Source organism: Panthera onca, chromosome B1 (genome assembly GCF_046562875.1).
Source record: "Panthera onca isolate mPanOnc1 chromosome B1, mPanOnc1 haplotype 2, whole genome shotgun sequence".
NCBI lineage: Eukaryota > Metazoa > Chordata > Mammalia > Carnivora > Felidae > Panthera > Panthera onca.
The window spans coordinates 81,368,967-81,389,960 of NC_138342.1; the positions used below are offsets into that span (position 1 = coordinate 81,368,967).

Genomic DNA, 20,994 nt, shown 5'->3' on the forward strand with positions numbered 1-20,994 from the left:
CTCTTTTGAATCTCTTATGTTTCTGTGGATTCCCTGCACATAGGTAATTAAATTTAATTTTCTCCTGTTATTGTGTCTTATGTCAACTTAATTCTTAAACCATCCAAAAGAACTACTACAGGTAAAGTATTTCCTCTTTAATAGTTCTTTTGAAATGCACAATAAATGGCACAATATAAGTAGGGATTGCTAATAAATTTACTAACTAAAATTTATAGTACATGATTAAAAACACATATGTAGATATTTTGTTTTTAAGAGAGGGGGATAGTTATCTTATATATTGTGGAATCACAATTTTACTTAAAATGTAAACTTAAAATTTAAAGATAATTTTAAAAGATAATACTTTAGTCTGAGTTTTTCCACAATAAAGGTTAAAACTAAGCTGTTCTAAAATAAAGCAAAACAAACAAACAAAAACTACGCTGTTCTAAAAAATAATTATAAGAAAAATAAAGACCAGAGGATTTCCAAGAAGCCAGAATATTATGAAATCAGGAAATTAGCATGGCTTTTAAAATTCCTCAACATATTAAAGGCTTTAAAACATATATGCAACATCTGCCAAAGATTCCTTCCTTGACCAAACTTGAGTCAGTCACCTCTGAGTCATCTTTTTGACCTGGTCCCAACCTTGGCCTCTGTCCTTAGCCTTTAGTTCAGTGTTAGCAAGAAACCTGCTGGGTCAGTTTAGTTAAATTCCTTACCTTGGTCTATTATCACTCTGGATATCTGATTACATTTCTCGTCCACCATGCTCACTATCTTATCACTGCAGCCTGCCTTCAGCAAGAATCCTATTAAGTCAGTCTAGGAAAAATTCTCCTAGCCATGATGTTTCCTCCTAGTAATTTACTATCCATTGACCCTTATCCTTTTTCTTGGCTATGAATCACTACTCTACTTGTCCTTGCTCTATTTGTACTTGATCTCAATCTTTCTCCCCTATTGTAAAACCCCACTGCAGTAGTCCCCCTTGAATAAAGTCTTCTTTATCATTTTTAACAACAGTAATGAATAATTTATTTTCTTTAACACAGTAGGATAAAGGAGACACAGTGCCTAATCTTTACTTAAATATTTCAAAAAATTATAATGGAAAGTTTAACATAATGTCCTACATAACAAGTTCTGACAAGAATCATTTATGTAGCATATAATTTAGCGTCCAGTAAAAAACCAAACCAAATAAAACAAAACAAAAAAACAAATCCATATTCTCCATAGGTACTGCAAGGCCTAGAATTGAGGAGGAAGAAATTAAATCTGTAGCTGGTAGTATAAGTGACATGTGACTGTTTTCTTATACTACAGTGTTTCTCGAAGTGTGGTCTATTGAAAGCTTCTCAAATTTTAATGGGCAAAGAACATCTAAGAGTATTGTTAAAAGCTCAGGTTTGAAAACCACAAAAATTCAAAAACATATGTGCAGCTCTATGCTTATTGCGCCATTATTTACCACAGCCAAGACGTGGAAGCAACCTAAGTGTCTATCAATAGACTAAATGAACAAGGAAAATGTGGTATACATATACAATGGAATATTATGCAGCCCAAACCAACCAAACAAAAAACCATGAGATAATGCCATCTGAGGCAATATGGATAGATCTAGAGGGTATTATGCTAAGTGAAATAAGCCAGACTGAGAAAGAAAAATACTATATATCCCTCCTAAGTGGAATATAAAACAAAACAAAACAAAATGAATAAACAAACTGAAATCAGAATTAGACCTATAAACACTGAAAACAAATCGATGAATGCCAGAGGGGAGAAGGGTGGGGGGTTGGGTAGAATGGGTAAAAGAGAGTGAGAGATACAGGCTTCTAGTTACTGAATGAACAAGTTACGGGAATAAACGACACAGCATAGGGAATATAGCAAATGATGTTGTAATAGGGATATATGTAGATAGATGGTAGCTACACTTTTGATAAACACAGCATAATGTGTAAACTTTGAATCAATATGTTGTACATCTGAAACTAATGTAACACAGTGTGTCAGCTATACTCAAAAAAAAAAAAAAAAAAAAAAAAAGAAAAAGTCAGATTCTGATTCAGTGTCCTGGAGAGAGGTCAGAGATTCTGCTTGTCTAACAAACTTCCAGGTGATGCTGATTCTTCTAATCCTTGGACAAGACTTTGAGAAGCAAAGCATAGACAAGTGGGATTCATTGGACTTTTTTCTTAAGAGGATAAGTGAGTGAACCAAACCACGCCAGACTCTGATTCAGCAGATCCAAGGGAAGTCATAGGAATCTACATTTTTAACATTCTCCGCCAAGTGATTCTCTATGAATTCTAAAATTTGAGAAGGACTGGCTCATAAAAAGGGCTAGAAGAGGATTTGGGAATGGGTTTCCTACATATAAACTATAGCTTTCTCCTCACACAGCTCCCAGAAGCTTTACACTTTAAGAATGTCCTTGATGGTAACTTTCACAGGATATCATAAGAACAAAAATATTAAGCAATGAGATTGCAAAATGATTTGGTTGGGGCCCTCTACCTCCCTGGGGATGGCCCTAAGCCATTAAAAACAAGTTAAGTGGTAGAAATTGAGTGGAAATAAGTTCTAAACCCTCAGGAAGCAAAGAGGTTAATTAGCAGGGTTAGTCTTGGATCCAGAGCTGTGTCTCTATTCAATACTTTTGTTAATGATCTGGAAAAGAAGGTGAAGTTTTAAAATTTGCAGAAAAAATTTATTTTAATTTTTTTGAGATTAAGGCAATCAGCTGAATTCCAAATGACCTAACAATACAAGGTAATTAAGAAACACAAAGGTTGATAAAATCCATTTAAAATATGTAAAGGCAAAGCACATTTAAAAAATAAATTCAAATTACTCATACACATTGATGAGCTCTGAACTAAATGTAATTTTCTCAGGAATAAGATTTATGTATCTCTTTGTGCAATTCAATGAAGACATTTGTTCACTACCTAGAGGCAATAAAAATGGAATGAGGTATTAAACCATATTAAAAGAGGCCAGAAATAGGACACACATATTATAATACCTCAATTTATGAATCAATAATATCTCTTTATCTTAACTATAGTAGTATAGTAGTCATCTTAGTCACATCATCTTTAGGAGGTTATATGAAAAAAAAAAAGGAACCAGAAAGCAATGAGAAACTATTATACTTACAAGGAAAATGAGGCACTCTTTATCATAAAAGATTAAAGGATACATTTAGTTGAGAAAGGGAAAATTAAAAGGATATGTAATAGTATATAAAATAATGAATACTAATGGCAAAACCAATTGAGGACTCTAATTTATCTATATTTCCAAAGACCATTTGCTAGTAATAGAAAAAATATAATCCAATTATATTAGAAGGTAGACAAATATTACCAATAAAGGGTATATTGGTTCTTAACAATGTCCTCCTATGAAAAATCCATTGTAAAGGGTATTGTATTATCCAGGTAAATAAGATGACAGAATAAGATTAGGAGACATTGTTTAAAAATAATGGATTATGAGTGTATCTGCAGATGATATGCAGTATACTAAATAACATAATCAGTGGAGGTAGAAAAGTAATTTTTCCTTTGACTGTTCCTATACTTTACAGGATAGAGAGGGAGAAAAATGGAATTTTAAAAAGATTCCTGTTCTACCTGACGAGCAAGCTGGCTCTAAATCATGTGCATTTGGTGATTCTAAAAATACACAACTGTAAAAAATTCATTTATTAATTCTTATAAAGAAATAAATTTAAAATTAAGTAGATGTCATTGAAAAAAAACCTAAGAGATTATAATCATTAATTCATTAAATAATACATACTATAACAGGAATTGTGCTAGATGCTGGAAATAAACTAATCAACGGGAAAGACATTGTACCTAACTTCATCAAGCAAACCCAGGCAGTTGTATTTCAGTGTGAGAAGTGGTACAACAGAGGAAGTATATGAATTTATGATGATATAGGAACATATATAATAGACACATAATCCAGATATAGGGCATCAGATAAAGCTTTCTGGAATACTTGATTCCTGATATGGGGAGCTCTGAAAATATTTTTCAAGTGAAACGCAGCAGGTTAGATTGTTCAATACAGTCAATTACATGGTAAATTTTTGCAAATGAAAGACGTTCCATTTATCCAAACTAAACAAGAGGTGGGACAAGAGGCGCAGGAGACAGGTGAAGGCCTAGTCATGCATGCCATGATAAGGGGCTGAACTTTATCCTGAGAGATGAGAAACTCTTGAATGATTTTAAAGCAGTAGAAATATATAAATACAATTTCATTTTAGAAAGTACTCTGGCTGCAATGCGGAGCACAGATTGGGGGGCAGGGATTGGGGAAAAGACTGAAGCCGGAGAGTTTATACAGTATCTATGGAGTAGATGATTATGGGTAAGATATTGATACTGAGAATGATTAGAAGCAGACAAATTCGAGAAATGTTTAGTGGGTAGAATCCACAAGTTCCTAGGTGACTGAATGGGAGATGATAGTAGTGAAACTTTTACGAAAGAAAATGATGTATGCATTTGTTTAGAATTTCAAGACACCTTTTCCTTTCTAAATACAAATAGAAAAAAAACTTTACAAATTTGTTGATATTAAAAGTAACACAAGATATGTGAGATATAATTTCATCATTCTTCTTTGTTTATAATATGATACCATGCTGTACATAAATATGGACAATTTTATTGAAAAATACTCATGTGTTAAAATTTCCCCCACTACGCCAGATTATAAAAAGTATTTCAATTTAAAAATTGTCTTTTTGATTGTGAGATTTTACTGCAGTTGTAATATGTTCATCACTATAATGTTGAATGAAATACTAGTATTGTACTCCACTTCTACTGTCATATTCTGAAAAACCTCTACTTTTATTAGAAACAGCACACAAAAGAGTCAGGTTGGTGAAAAAGCATACAAAAAGCACCCGTGGCAAGAAGGAGCATAATGTGTTTCAAGAAACTGAAAGACAGCTTGTATGGATGGGGTGTAGAAAACGGGAGGATGGAGGGAGTAAAGGTGAGCTAGGAACCACTAGAAAACATTGAGTTGGTTTTAAGAGAATTAACACTATGGAAAAATTGACTTTGTGAGCTCATTAGACATTTAACATATGACTATGCTCAATATATGAACTGGAATAAGATGAGTTCTGATATGGTATTATGAATCACTTTTGTAGTGAACAGACCAGAGCAGATCATCACTCTGTTTATCAACTTGTGGCCTTGGCATATTAGTTAGCAGAGCTAAGTAATATCTCTATAAAGTTAAAAGAAGGTATACATTATACCTGTTATAAAAACTAAATGAAATAATATATTTATTATATACATTCAATTCACTAGCACAATGCCTAGACATAGTAAAAATAAATGATAGAATAGCAATGTAATTTTTATCTGACTTGCTAAAATTTAATTTCATTATGTCTAAGTGAAATTTAAAGCCAGTTTAAACCATCCTGATTTATCTTTTCATAAATAGCTTTTGAGGTCTGGAAGTAAAGATGGCATTGGATTTGGAGAGTGAATAACTAGGTTCAAGACTTAGCATGTCTCTTATTAGTGTATGTAGATATATTGGACTGAATTGTGTGCCCCATCCCCCCAAAAAGATATGACAACCCAGAACCTGTGAATGAAACGTATTTGGGAAAAAAGTCTTTTCTGATATAATTACTTTAAGGGTACTGAGATGAGACCATCCTGTATTAGGGTAAGCCCTAAATCCAATGATAAGTGCCCTTATAAGAGAAGTCCATGTAGAAACTAAAGGGTTATGTGAAGATAGAAGCAGAGATTGGAGTTATGCTTCCTAGAGATAGCAGAAGCTAGAAACATGGAAGGATTCTGATCTAGAGCTCTCAGAGAAAGGATGGCCCTATTGACACCTTGAGTTTAGATTTTTGGTCTCTAGAACTGTGAAAAAATAAATTTCTGTTGTTTTAAACCATGAAGTATGTGGTAATTTATTATGGCAGCCCTTGAAAACTAATGCAGTATATTTTTGGCTTTGAACAAATGGTTTAACCTATATGAACTTCTATTTCCTTCTCAATAAACTAGTAAAATTATGCCTGTCACATAGGGTTGCTGTAGTGATTAAATTGAATGATGTATATAAAAGTATTTTTAAACTATGAAGTACTACTCAGGTCTAGATGCTTATTATGTTTTCCAATCTGTGGTATGAGGTTTTTAATAAATGTTTTGTTTTGAAGGATGTTACAAGAAGAAGAAAGAAGAAAGAATAGTATATTTAATGTTTATCATCTGCCTAAATCATATGCCTAAAAATAAGTAAAGAAAAAGAATAAGGAAACATGAAAAGTTTAATCTTATAAATAAAACCAGTGGCATATGTGGAGTAAAAAAGGTTACAGACCAACCAAGATGTCCTTCAGTATGTGACTAGATGAGTAAACTGTGGTATGCAGACAATGAAGTATCATTCAACATTAAAGAAATAAGCTATTAAGATATGAAAAATCAATGGGGAAAACTTCACTGCATATTAGTAAGTGAAAGAAACCAATCAGGAAAGGCTACATACTGTATGATTCCAATCATTTGACATTCTGGGAAAGGCGAAATTATGGAGACAATAAAAAGATCAGTGGTTGACAGAGATTAGAGGGAAGAGAGAAATGAATAGTGCAGTACAGAGGATTTTTAGGGCAGTGAAACTACTTATTATGATACTATAATGGTGGATTCCTGTCATTACAAACTTATCCAAACCTACAGAATGCACAATACCAAGAGTATACCATAATGTAAACTATGGACTTTGGGCCACCATGTTATGTCAATGCTGGTTATCCTTGGAAACAAATGTGGCACTCTGGTAGGATGTTGATAATGGGAGAGGCTATGTATGTGTGGAGGCAGGGAAATATAAGGGAAATTTCTGTAACTTCTGCCCAATAGTGCTATGAACCTAACACTTCTCTAAAAATAAAATGTATTCAAAACAAAATGAGCCAAAAGAGCTAATTAAAATTATTGTAAATAAATTAATAGAAAAAAGCTTACAGAGGAGAGTGGCTTATACTATGGAATAGCCTAGTTTAGGAAAATCTTATGCTAGTTCTATGTTCATTTACCACCACATACAAAATGTTATAACACAAATAATTACAATTGCCTGTGTTGTTAGTGCTACTCACTGCAATGAATATAGAGAAGAATCATGTGTCCCTTATGATTTCTAAAAGGGAAGTCAGTTCACTTTAAAATTAATAAATCTCTGAATATTCTATGATTGTAGAATGAAAGTAGTGAATGGAGCTATTTTTAAACAGAATCACCTGTGCTGAGCTCTATCTTTGTGGAATAGGGCTTTCAATTTGCTCACACCATCCACACAACTAAATACAACACTGCCATTTCTGAGAATTTTTCACTTATAATTTCTTCTTAGAATATGGCTTCATAATCACTTTTGATCAACATCTGCTGTTGATTTTTTCAGTTTGCATTAGAACAAAACAAATTTCAATCTCTATTGAATATCTCCATAGGAGATCTAAATTCTAGTCTCTGCTCTCTTATTAATAGCTGTGTGACTATAGTTATTAATATGCTAATTATAATTTCAAAATGAGGAGCTCCTACTCATGTACCTAGACAAAATAACACTTATTATTACTATAAAAATTATTGATTTAGCTGTCTTTGACAGATGTCAAATATGTAGATAATAAGTTCAGGGAAACATTCAAGCTGTTAGGAAGGTTTGGTGGGTTCCTCACAGTTTCTTACTTATGGACACTTTCACTCCTAGTCAGAGATTGAGGTAACTCTTGCTGTGCCCAGTAAATGAATTTAAGAAATGATTAAAAGCTTTAAGACCTAATCAATGTTATGTGATACTATCTAGATTCTTAGATTCCCTTAATAACTAGGATGATGAGAGGATATAAACAAGGTAAAATTCAATGGGGATATATATAAAAACATGTTTTGTATATGTTTGTTTGTTTGTTTGTTTGTTTGTTTAGAGAGTGATTGAGTATGCAGAGGCAGAGAGAGAGGGAGAGAGAGAACCCCAAGCCAGCTACACACTGTCAGTGAAGAGTGTGACACAGGGCTCAACCTCATGAACAATGAGATCATGACCTAAGCCAAAATCAAGAGTCAGACACTTCGCTAACTGAGCCACCCAAGTGCCCCAAGACATGTTTTTAAAGAAAAAAAAAAAAAATATATATATAGATAGATAGATATAGATATATATAATAAATATGTAAATTAGTTTAGTGTGTGTCAAAAAGATTTGGGTCATTTGTCTGTAAGCCCTATTGGGGTTGTAAAGGGATTGCAAAAAAGAGAATCTGAGTTAGGTCCATACAAATAAAAGAAACATATTGTGCAGCAAGTATTGAAATCAAGACTAATAAGCATTCCATTCTTTTTGCATAGCTCAGACATATCAGGGTAAATTGGGGCAAATTATTTCAGCTCTCTTGATTTCAGTTTATCTGTAAAATATGTATAATAAAAGCACTCACCATATATAGTTATTATAAGAAGTGAACAAATATATGAGAAGCACTTAGGTTAGTTCTTGCATAGAATTAAAGCTAAAAGTATTTATAAAATAAAGAAATATATTAGCCTTTAAAAATCTTGGTAGATCTAGAAATTGATGGGACAGTAATTTTCCTAGACAAATGAGGTTTACTTCTGTCCCTTCCTTGTCCAATTTTGGTCAGATCTGATTTTTATTTTCTGCCTTTCTATAATCCTGCTATTCTGTAACTGGGTGTCATATCAAAGAAAAAAACTAATTATTAAGTTATCAAAATGTGATTTTTCTGCTACTGAGTTCTTTTTTAAGTATAATGCTATAAAATAAATTTAACATATAGACTAGAAAAAAAAGTTATCTGTTAATATTTGGAATATTTTTAGAATTTCAAGTTTAAAAAATCCATGAAAACCATACAAACATTGTACTTTGAGAGACAAACTGTAATGTAAAGAAGAAAAATGAAATGTTTTGAGTTTTCAGACATTAATAGTAGCATTGGAGCAAATATGAGAACATACTTTTTTCAAATCCTCTAAAACATGTCAGCAGTTACTTTCCATAAAAGTGAAATCATTTTATTCACTATAACTAATATCTGGACCCTGAGTCTTGAGAAAGGTCAAGTCATGCTATGAGTAATGTTTTAAAGCAAATCAAACCAGACTGATACTCTTAACTCTTAATCACTTTCCATTAGAGTAATAACTTGCAATCATAAGGCTCTTTTCCATGGAGCTTTTTTCTGAATAATCTACCTCCATTATAGAAGTAGATGAAATGCTCCTCTTTATACTTCTCAAGTACATCTCTAATTTTCTCCATTGTGGAAGCAGTTAATGGCTTATTTTCTCTTTCTTTATGACATGAATGTTAATAGCAAGGATCTGTGAGATAAGTGACTAAATCCTAAATGAGTAGTTTTGTTGGAAACATTCCAAATCATGACATAAAATGAAACTGTTTTTGCTTTTTTACTACTTTTTGTAGTATGGCCATATCGTTTTTGTTACAGAATAATATATTGCTGCAAATGCTTGGGAAAGCTACCGCCAGAGAAAGAAATCACCAGACTAATGTAGATGCAGTGCGAACCAGTCATTCCTTTCTCATCATTATCAAATATTACTAAATCTCTTCATCTGAACCTGAGATATAGGCTATACAGTTTTGTGAATGTAGGTTGTAAACTATTCAAATTGTTAATTCATTCCAGGACCTCTTTTATTTAAATACCATTGCTAGATCACCTCTTCAATAACAAATGCTCAGCATTTACTTATGTTTTTGGTAAAAAGGATTCTGGGTATATTTGAAAGGACACTAGACTGGCTTTCAGATAACTGGTTTCAAATTTAATCTGCTACTCAAGTTTTGTGATATCTTTGGGAAGATATCTTCTCGTGACTCTCTCATCTCTATAAGACTATTTTGTCCCGGCCCCAAGCCTCCTTGGTCAATAGCAGTCCCTTAGGATCAACTGTGGCCATACTCTCCCTCTCTTGAGTCTAGTCGATTCTCTTTTTGAATTAGTCTGTTAAACAGCATTTGCAAACCACGCCTCATGACAATAAAATACCATTTTCCTCAGTACTGGCTCCATCTCATTATGGAGCAACTTTAAGGCCTAGATAATTAAGAAACTTGTGGTAGAAGACATTTCAGACATTCAAGTTCAACCTCGACTCCCTACTTCCTAGCAGTTCTAAGGTCTGTATTTAATTTCTTACCACAAAAGAGGTGGTACAGGAAGGATTAGGAGCAGCATGAAAAAAACAATCTCCTAGAAATGGGTGGGTGAGATAGAAACTTAACATTAAAGACGGGAGACTTCAAAGACAAACTCTTGCTCTCGGTAAGTCATTCTTATCTGCCTGTTTCACCCCATCAGCTGTATCTATTTCTCATTCCACAAAGGTCTTTATGGTTCCGTATTTTTTTAAGATAACACACATCCTTTTCCTGAGCATTAGAAGGCATGAGAGAGTCTTATCTTGCATCAGATTTCAGTATGATTTTTAAAAACCCCTAAAATGAACACAGTCATTCTTAGGTGTGTCTGAAAAATAGCTACTCTGAGTGATTAAAATACATTTATCGAAACTGGTAATGTCTCCAGGATACATCTGCAGAAACACAGAGATTTTATTGGACAACTATTAGACAAAGCACTCTTCATCTACTAAAAGATAAGCAAGAAAGTGGTCATTAGAGTAAATGGTGAAGTTACTTAGGTCCACATCAGTAATGCATGGAATTAACCATATTTAATGTTATTGGAGAGGAATAAGCCATCTCCCTAATCATAGTCATCTTGATCCAATTCCATCCTTCAGAAATTTTAATTTATCTAACTTATAAGAAAATGTGTTAAACAAAGGCACTTCACAATATTAGTGCAATTTGCATCAAATGCACTAGAGAAAATTACCTAATACAATTTTCTAAGCCATTTAGTATCATGAACTTGGCACTAAAAGGAGAAAATTGCATTTTATGATTTGTAGGCTGTTGAAAACATCACACACCTGAATTCACACAATCTACATATTTTTATGCTGTTCCCTCAACAAAATACCAAGTCTTTAATAAGCCAGAACACTAACTTGAAGATGTTACTGCATTAAACTAAAACATAAAGAGAAGACATCTAGCTCTATTTGAGAAAAAAACAGTAACTATAAAAACACTACAATCATTTCTCCCCTACTTTTGAAATAAAATTACAAATCTCTTCTTGTCTCTATAATTATTTTTCATAAGACTGAAAGAATAAAAGGGTAAAACAGGGGCTGAAAAAAATTTGTGTATGTATTATATTAATGTTCATACTCTATTGAATCAAAGGTTGCTGAGTAAAAGAACCAAAGAGAAAAGATCTATGTATCAATAGAGTACATTAATTTCCCTTTAAAAAATAGACTCATACTTTATTAGGTTCATGCCAGTATAAAACTAAATTATATAAACTGGATAAAGTTATTCATTTAGAAAACTAATCTTATAAGGAAGGCCTCCTGTTTTGTAATTCCCTAGTCAGCTATCTGAAAGAGGGGTGGGGGGGGGGTAGTCAAAATAAATGAAGCAGTTGATATTTGGAATTATCATAAAGAACACCAGCTTTCAGAACTTGTCAAATGAGATGAACTGAGTGGCTATCATTTCTATCTTTTCATCATCTGATGTGGCATATAAAACAGTGACAATAACATGCTGTAAAGATGACTACTCCTGAGATTCTTCTGATGTCATCTTACTGCAAACATAGCAGGCTCACATTTCAACTTAGACACCCGAAACCTGACTCATCTTGCTAAAGGGGAGGGAATATAAAACATCACTTTGACCTCAGCACAAGAAAGAGAAGTAAGATGGCAGAAGAGACACAAAGGCAGACACAAATTTCTCAGGCAAGAGAAGGAGCTACAGGGCCAAACAAATACACAAAAGTCATTCCTGAGGTTAACAACTAACATAGGCAGTAAGCATTTTGCTAGGCATTTGGAGCAAAGGAAGCAAAGACTCTGTAGAAATCGATTTATAAAGACTGTACTTAAAGTGACCTTTGAGCAATTGCATTAGCAGGGACTGAGAATTTCTTGCAAAGAGAGTAAGGATCCTGAAATAAGTGATATCAACACCAAGGAAAAAAGGCATAGAAACAAGAGCAAAGTGACATACACAAAAGAAGACTCTAGATTAAAGTGGAATACAATTTACTTCCTAAACCAAGCTAAGTCTTCCTTACATTTTTCTTAGCAAGGAATAATTGTCACTTTACATTAGAACTTTATATTATATTTTAGAGTTGGCTGCATATACCTGTGCCTAAGGTTGCTACGTGACAAAATCCATACAGTGTCATATTCACTGTCATTTCCTGGTATGAGTACAGGTGATTTCAACAAATATTCATAGTCTATTAATTAATAAAGTTGAGAATCACCAACTGATGCTAAATACAAGAAAAAGGATGATGAAAAAGAGAATATTTACGTAGTCTCAAATATCTCCCTATAAATTATTTATTAATTATAAAAAAAGAAACATAGTATCTTTATAGTGAAGAAAATGGACAAAACTGTAGCCAAATGACCTTACCAAGGAGGGACAAATAGTCACTCTGTGCCTTCAAATGTGATACCCTGAAGAGTACACATATCACATATGTAGCATTCCAACCATAAATGCATAATCCAATCCTAATCATGAGGAAACACTAAAAAAGGCAAAATTTAGGGAAATTCCTCAATTTCTTCAAAAATATCAACCATCATGAAAGACAAAGCCCATTCTAGATTTTTTTTGTTTTTTTTTTGTTTTTTTTTAATATGAAATTTATTGTCAAATTGGTTTCCATACAACACCCAGTGCTCCTCCCAACAGGTGCCCTCCTCAATGCCCATCATCCACCTCCCTCTCCCTCCCACTCCCCATCAACCCTCAGTTTATTCTCAGTTTTTAAGTGTTTTATGGTTTGGCTCTCTCCCTCTCTAACTTTTTCTTTTTCCTTCCCATCCCCCATGGCCAATTCCAGATTAAATACAAGATACACACAACAACTAAATGTCAAACATGATCCTGGATTGGATTCTGTATCTCCCAAAAATGTTACAAAGGATATTACTGGAATAAAGGACAAAAGTAAGATGTGGGCTATTAAGGAGATAAAGTTATTGTATCTAATTTCTAAATTTGTAATGTATCAAAATTTCTAAATTCGATAGCTACTGGGTTCTATAAATGATATCCTTATTCTTTGAAAGCCACACTAAAATTTCAAGTGTTATGCCCAGACTGCCAGGGAGCCGAGTCCGATGTAAAAGCAAAAGAGCCTTTATTCGAGCTAGCTCGAGCTCAATCCCCTACCTGCACCAACGCAGCGGTGAGATACGGGGGGGGGGGGGGGGGGGGGGGGGGGGGAGCGAGCTTCAAAAGGACAAAGGTTTTATTGGGGCCTAGGGGCAGTTGGTGAGTTAATGGCTGTGGCCTCATCGGATTGGCTGGGGAAGGGTCTGAGTCCTGTTAGGCAGGTGAGCGGGAGGTTACTCAAGGGGAGGAGGCGTGGTCAAGGTGAAGGACACAGAACAAGATAGGACTAAGGGGAAGTATATGTATAACTTTGTACATGTAACAGAAAATCCTGTACTACTGTAATTTTACCGTAAGTATAGAAATATTTCAAGATAAAAGGCTAAAAAATTCATTATGACATTAAAATTACATCTGAGGCCAAAATCACATATCAAAAACATAAAATGAACATCCACAGTGGTAGGATATATTTGAAATGTAATTAAAACAATTTTAAATATTTTTATAACCAACAATATTAGTATATTTATTAAAAGTTTGACATAATGGTGCAGGGACAATAATTTCTTACTAATATCAGCTGTGAGTTTTGTTACTATACATATATAAAACAATAAATTATAGCTTTCACTTAAAGCTGGTGGAAGAGGAAGTATCTTTTGGCTCATTCTACAAGTATATGTATGATGTTGTCCTCAGGTTCTTTTTTTTTTTTTTTTAAATTTTTTTTTTCAACTTTTTTTTTTTTTTTTTTTTTTTTTTTTGGGACAGAGAGAGACAGAGCATGAACGGGGGAGGGGCAGAGAGAGAGGGAGACACAGAATTGGAAACAGGCTCCAGGCTCCGAGCCATCAGCCCAGAGCCTGACGCGGGGCTCGAACTCACGGACGGCGAGATCGTGACCTGGCTGAAGTCGGACGCTTAACCGACTGCGCCACCCAGGCGCCCCTGTCCTCAGGTTCTTACATGACTAGTAACTGGCCAAGGTGTACACCTTTGTTCTTTTCAACTCCTGATTTTGACATCTGCTCCACAGTAGTAAGGCAAGTTAAGTGAAATAATCCATTAAACTGAAGTTTTGTGTATTGCTTGAATAAAATGCTTCCTAAACATTTTCAAGGCTATTGTCAGATTGCTGTCTTTAATTATTTTATTCCTAATACTTTTGCATTTGCTTCCTTTTTTTTTTTTTTTTTTTTTGTACAATCACGTGTCTTTGTTTTAGTTTTCATTACATGCACATTTTCAGTATGACGCTGGAATCCAGTGGCAGGAAGGTTGTAGAGGGTGTATGCGTAACAATTACCTGTACTCTCAATGCACAGACAGTTGGTTACATTGTCCACGGTTCCCAGAATGCTATTTTCTCTGCTAAACTACTGCTTGTTAGTCATTCCTGTTATTCTTGGTTTGATAAGTTTTTTTTCAAGCAATAGCTTGGCAATATTTTGTTTTGTTTTATTTCACATGCAATAACTGTTATTATATCATGGTTGAACATCTCAAAAGAGAACAGTATCCAAAGTCTTTTAACTCCAGCCAAAATTTCAAGAGATGAACATATTATAAATTACGTCTTTAGGTTTATCTCTATTTGGAGATGAATCTTTAGAAATTAACATAAAGGCAAATGTCATGCCTCATTTGTACTAAGGACTATATGCTTTGGAAGCCTTCATGATCCTATGACTACCAGTCACAGACATGTTCAAGGATGTCAGAAATTATTTTGAAATAAGTATTTTCCCATTCTATCTCCCAAAGTTTGAGACCTGAAGTTGAAGCATATTTTGGGTCTATTCCAAAACAGAATCCAAACTTCCATTCATGTGTAGTGTATATGGATGTCAAAGTTTTGAGGCACATACTTTAAATCAATGTGGGAAATGAGAAAACATGGTTAGTGTTAGAGATAGTAACTGTTCATAAATTTTAACTACTATTAATCAAATTCATACGTAAATGAATTTAAAATGAATTCAATGAGCTTTTAACACGTTTTGTCCCACATAGAGTGACGTATTTGATCTTTAACACTATAAAAATCCTCAGGGTAATTAGGAGTTGTTAAACCAGAAGTCTAGTTTGTTATCTCCCTTTTGCAGTGATTCAGTAAAAATGCCTCAGACATTTGCTAAGCCTAAATACAATGTGAAATCGCTTTCTCTATGCGAATGAATTTAATTTCCTTATTTACTTGGAGTTTTTGAATTCCTTATATATCTATAATTCTTCCTAATTTCATGGCAAATTGCTTTTATAATTGGAACAAACACATACATATTATATAAAAACTGTTTTGACAAAATATAAATTGTTCTATATATTTGAAAATAAAAACAGTAGCTAATATAATTTTCAAAATATTCTCTACAACTTAATAGCATATTCATTCATCCAAGCTGTACAAGTAATCATTAGATCAATACTGGTAATTCTATCAGATGCCTGACATCAAATAAAACATAAGATAGCTTTAATCATTAGTAGGAAATCAGAAGAGGAAAGGAAGAAGAGTCAGAGTGCTAGTTATGAGGGCTACATGGCAGAAACAAAACTTTATTATGGATTTATTAACAGGATAATAATTATTTTAAAATTATAAGAAAAAGATTTAAATACAAACAAAACTCAAAGTTCTGAACTTTCAATTAATTGAAACTTTTGTACACTCTACAAAAAAGACAAAAGCAATTTAAAACTAAATGATACTCAAAACTTAAATAAACAATTTTTTAAATGTATTCAATATTCCCTATGCCCGTACATATCCATCATTATTTTCATCTACAAGAAGCATAGCTTGGCGGAAACTATGGCATTATGAGCTAAGCCAACTGTGTTTTGGTTTTAATCCTAACAAGTGAAGGGTAGCAGAATATGTCCCCTCAAAAATGCCACTTGGGCATAAGGATTAATTTGAGCCAAAGGCACTTGTAAAATAACAGATACAAGAAGGGCAGTCTAACTCCTCTATTCTTCCTAAAAACAGGAGATAAAACTCCCATATGAGAGATGCCCTAGCTAAGCCAGCAGGAAAAGAACATTCTTATTATATAAGATGGGGAGTTAAGGTCAAAAGAAAACTATACAACCAAGCTTTGTTGAAATAACCCCTATCTTTTTTTTAATCTCTCCATATATTTTAGCTACTTTTTCACAATTATGACTCCATGTTCAACATAAGCACCTAGACTTAACTGCTTTTTGGGTCTTAATTTTTCTGTGATGGCTCCCATGTACATGTAAAACATATTAATTAAATAAAATTTCTATGCTTTTCTCTGATTAATCTGTCTTAGGTCAACCTAATATGCAGGTCTAGCTGGAGACCCCAAGAGGATAAAGGAAAAGTTTTGCCTCCCCTATGCAAGTACAGAAAGAAGGTCCCTAACTTATAATGGTTCAACTTAGGACTTTTCAGCTTTATGATGATGCAAAAGTGATATGCATTCCAAAGCATGCAGACTATACTTTGAATTTTGAATTTTGCTCATTTCCTAGGCTAGTGCTATGTAGTACAATACTCTCTTATGATGTTGGGCAGTGGAAGTGAATCACGGCTCCCGGTCAGCCACATAATTATGAGGGCAAACAACCAAGGCACTTAGAACTATTCCATTTTTCACTTTCAGCATAGTATTCAAAAAACTAAATGAGATATCCAACATTTATTATAAAATAGACTTTATTTTTAGATTATTTTGTCCAACACTAAAGTACTGGAAGTGTTCCAAGCACATTTAAGGTAGGCTGGGCTAAGCTATCATGTTTACTGGGTTAGGTGTATTAAATGAAATTATGACATGATATTTTCAATTTATAATGGGTTTATTGGGTTGTAACTTCATCATAAGTTGAAGATATGTAATTACTTTTTCAGCTTGTCAAACATCTTTAACATCACTAGGTCTCACCTTTTTTCATAAATAAAAGACGTTATGGAACAAAAACAGACACATAGATCAATGGAACACAATAGAGAACCCAGAAATGGACCCACAAACATATGGCCAACTAATCTTTGACAAAGCAGGAAAGAATATCCAATGGAATAAAGACAGTCTCTTCAGCAACTGGTGCTGGGAAAACTGGACAGCGACATGAAGAAGAATAAACCTGGACCACTTTCTTACACCATACACAAAAGAAAAATCAAAACAGGTGGAAGACCTAAATGTAAGACAGGAAGCTATCAAAATCCTAGAGGAGAAAGCAGGCAAAAACCTCCTTGACTTTGGCCACAGCAACTTCTTACTCAACACATCTCCAGAGGAAAGGGAAACAAAGGAAAAATGAACTATTGGTACCTCATCAAAATAAAAAGCTTCTGCACAGCAAAGGAAACAATCAGCAAAACTAAAAGGCAACCAACAGAATGGAAGGAGGTATTTGCAAATCACATAAAGAATTAATATCCAAAATCTTTAAAGATCTCATCAAATTCAACACCCAAAAAACAAATAATCCAGTGAAGAAATGAGCAAAAGACATGAACAGACACTTCTCCAAAGAAGACATCCAGATGGCCAACTGACACATGAAAAAATGCTCAACATCACTCATCATCAGGGAAATACAAATCAAAACCACAATGAGATACCACTTTACACCTGTCAGAATGGCTAACCTTAACAACTCAGGCCATAACAGATGTTGGCGAGGATGCAAGAAAGAGGATTTCTTTTGCATTGCTGGTAAGAATACAAACTGGTGCAGCCACTCTGGAAAACAGTATGGAGGTTCGTCAAAAAATTAAAAATAGAACTATCCTATGACCCAGCAATTGCACTACTAGGTATCTATCCAAGGGACACAGGTGTACTGATAGCAGCACTATCAAAAATAGTCAAATATGGAAAGAACCCAAATTTCCATCGATGGATGAATGAATAATGAAGATGTGGTATATATATATACAATGGAGTATTACTCGGCCATCAAAAAGAATGAAATCTTGCCGTTTGCAACTATGTGGATGGAACTAGAGGGTATTATGCCAAGTGAAATCAGTCAGTCAGAGAAAGACAAATACCATATGACTTCACTCATATGAGGACTTAAAGAGACAAAACAGATGAACATAAGGGAAAGGAAGCAAAAAGAATATAAAAACAGGGAGAAGGCAAAACATAAGAGCCTATTAACTATAGAGAACAAACAGAGGGTTGCTGGAGGGGTTGTGGGAGGGGGGGATGGGCTAAATGGGTAAGGGGCATTAAGGAATCTACTCCTGAAATCATTGTTGCACTATATGCTAACTTGGATGTAAATTAAACAATAAGTTAATTAAAAATAAATTAATTAAAATTAAAATTAAAAATTAAAAATTAAAAAAAAATTTTTAAAGAAAAGACGTTAGACTTAAACCATCATTTCCAAATTACTACACATTTAGTTGCTGTAAACAACACAATTTGTCTTATAGTTCTGTCGGTCCAAAGTCCAACATAGGTCTCAATGGGCTAAAAACAAGGTGTCAGCATGGATGTGTTCTTTTCTGGAGGTCTAGTGATGTGTTTCTAGCTCCCACAGGGCTCATGGCCCCTTTCCTTCACCTTCAAAGCCATTAATGTTAAATTTCTCTTCTTCCATCTTTGTATGTCTCTATTTGACCAACTCTGGGAAAGGTTTTCTGTTTTTAAAAAGTCATGTGATTGGGGCGCCTGGGTGGCTCAGTTGGTTAGGCGTCCGACTTTGGCTCAGGTCATGATCTCGCGGTTTGTGAGCCTGAGCCCTGCGTCAGGCTCTGTGCTGACAGCTCGGAGCCTGGAGCCTGCTACAGATTCTGTGTCTCCATCTTTCTCTGCCCCTCCCCCACTTGTGCTCTGTCTCTCTCTATCAAAAATAAATAAAATGTAAAAAAAAAAAAAGTCATGTGATTATTTTGACCTACCCAAATAATACAGAGTAATCTCTCCACCTCAAGACCTTTAACCTTCATTATTTTGGCATGTAGGGTTACATATTTACAATTTGGGGAGATTAGTTCATGGACAGATGAGGGGCCATTATTCTGCCTATCACATAGTATTTCATGAGACTGCAGTTTAGTACCAGAATTATTAATCTCTAAGAATGAAGAACTGCATGATCAATAAGCTTGTGAAATTTCCTTTTAAAAATATCACTTTTGGAGAGTCAAAGTATACATTGCTTTTTTAAGAATTTAAAAAAGTCTTCATAGTATTGAAAAATTTTTGCTTAATTATCTTTTTCTATATTTCACACCCACTAATCTGGGAAGATTTTTCTCTTAACACCAATTGTGAAATGCTTAATTACAATACTTTGTTTTAGCAAAAATAGTCTGTGATATCTGAACTCAACAATAATTATGGATATTCAAAATCATGATGAGAAAGATGCTAAAAACACTCAAAAAAGAGGTAATATGTGTACAACTATAGATATGTGTCAATTTTGTAGTAATTCATTAGAGTTAAGATTGGCAAGAAATATCATGGATATATCACATCTGCTGTGAGTTAGATTAATCCCTCAAGTTAGTTTGTCAAAGGGAATGTAAAGCAAGCAAGGGGACTATATGGGGGCAATAGATCCAGTGTACCTTGTGAGGTACTTCCTTAGCCTCTATTCTCTTAGTCTCAAAGTCACTTAGTGACCCTGTCTGCCAAGATCAAAACTTGAAAGACAAAAGACTAACTTAAATCTCACTCCTTCAAAAGTCTTTTCAATAAGCAAACTTTAGACTCTTCTGAAATGTGAATTAAAATCATCATCAGAAAAGCCATATCCTCATCTGTGCACGCATATCTCAGCTTCGAGTTTCCCCACAGAATGGAAAGCCAATTTCCTCCAATTTTCAACTAGGGTGAAAACAAAAAAGAGCTTCTAGTAATTATTTACTTAACCAGAAATTCTAATAATGAAAGCAGCCCTTTTCCTATAGCAATACAAAAATTGAACTTACCTATATTAAGCACCCAGCTACTTAGGTACTAGGTTCCTGGCTATGATATAGCTGTGGCCTCCACTAGGTAGGAACTGAACATGAAAAACTTGGGGAAACAGAACTTGTTAAGATTTAAGAATTTACAAGGTTCCTATTCATTTAGCATCAAATGAACAGTATCTGTGTTATCACAGAAATAAAATATCCATCTGTTTTCAGCCAAGAACTCGGGATTAAGTGAGAAAATGAGAGAATATCTACAATAAATGATCACTCTATAATCTTTAAAGTGCATCTGTCTTTTAGACAGAAAAGTTATCTACTTCTGCCAAGAATTTTCATGCATTTTTAATAAGTTGATAATAATGATTGTTAGTTAGAGCTATTAAATGGTATTTGAATGTATCCAACATTACTCTCCTATTAATAGTAAAGTATATATTAAGATACTCAAGAGTTTCATATTATATACATAAATACACACACATATTATATACATAAATGTACACATGCATACAAACTCAGAAGATACAAAAGACTACCTATCTGAGTGAAAATATTAACTATTTTTACTATCTTATTTGGGAAACTGAAGGAAACAGTACCAACTAATACATTTTTTCTTTTATGTACCAATATATGGCTCTTAACAATTCAAAGTAAAATACTATAATTAAGGTAAAAAATGTTTAGTCCTAACACCTTAGAAAAAATTTGAT

At 33.8% G+C, this 20,994-nt stretch overlaps 1 protein-coding gene across 2 annotated transcripts in view; it reads right to left on the reverse strand.

The window, feature by feature from the left end:
- The window catches only part of STPG2 (sperm tail PG-rich repeat containing 2), a 596,947-nt gene that overhangs the window by 153,524 nt on the left and 422,429 nt on the right, over positions 1-20,994 (reverse strand). The window lies entirely within an intron of this gene.